The sequence below is a fragment of the Monodon monoceros genome, unplaced genomic scaffold, assembly GCF_005190385.1.
Source record: "Monodon monoceros isolate NGI ecotype Baffin Bay Population unplaced genomic scaffold, NGI_Narwhal_1 Super_Scaffold_9, whole genome shotgun sequence".
In the NCBI taxonomy this organism is placed as follows: Eukaryota; Metazoa; Chordata; class Mammalia; order Artiodactyla; family Monodontidae; genus Monodon; species Monodon monoceros.
The window spans coordinates 19,036,254-19,037,050 of NW_021703786.1; the positions used below are offsets into that span (position 1 = coordinate 19,036,254).

Below are 797 nucleotides of genomic sequence, written 5' to 3' on the forward strand. Positions count from 1 at the left end.
GCAGGCAGGAACCATCTTCAAATCCACACTTTCCAAGGAGAGAGTAATGTTATTTCTCAGAAGAACAGCACTTTCTATCTTGGAAGAGTACATAAACATTTTATAGAGGAGCACAGTTTAGATTCAATAGACACATCATTCATCAAAGTGTAAAAAATGTGGCAGGAAAGAATTCTGCATTGTAGAATAAGATATTCACATGTGGTGGGAACGCTTAAGGCAGCTGATGGCCAAAGTGGGCGAGTCAAGGAAGGTGGTCTGCGTATGGAGGTGATTTTGCATCCAGAGGAGTTCTCTTCGTGACCTCAGCGACTGAGCACTGGCGAGCAGGTCTTCTTCCTCAAGGCCAATGATGCTTGAGGTACCAGATGGTTTCATTTTTCAACTGTGGTCCAAAGAGACGGTTGAGTTGGGCCAGAATTGCAATCAGCCAAAAGAGATAGCAGCAAATGGAACAGGTCACCAACATGGTGATGCTAACTCCCTGGTTGGGACCCTTTGGGATGAACCAGGGCATCAGGAAGCCGACAAAGCCCCAGAACACGCTCATCACGATGAGAGGCACGGTGAGGCCAGTATATGCCATGATTTCTGTGGGAGGTGCCAGCCTCTGCCCTGCTGCCTCACTTTGGTCCCACCCCAAAAAATAGATTAAAAAAAAAAAGAAAGCTTGCTAAACTCTTCCCAGGTATACAGTAGCATCAGATTTTCCAAGAGACAGGGAACCAGGATCTGTGGAGTCCCTTGGTTCTGAGTTGCTGACCAGCATGGAGCTCTCAGCACATGTGGTATGAGAG

At 46.9% G+C, this 797-nt stretch overlaps 1 pseudogene; it reads right to left on the reverse strand.

Annotated features, from left to right (window-relative positions):
* Window positions 1-340: 340 nt before the first annotated feature.
* LOC114889393 lies at window positions 341-586 on the reverse strand (annotated as a pseudogene).
* Between the last annotated feature and the right edge of the window lie 211 nt (window positions 587-797).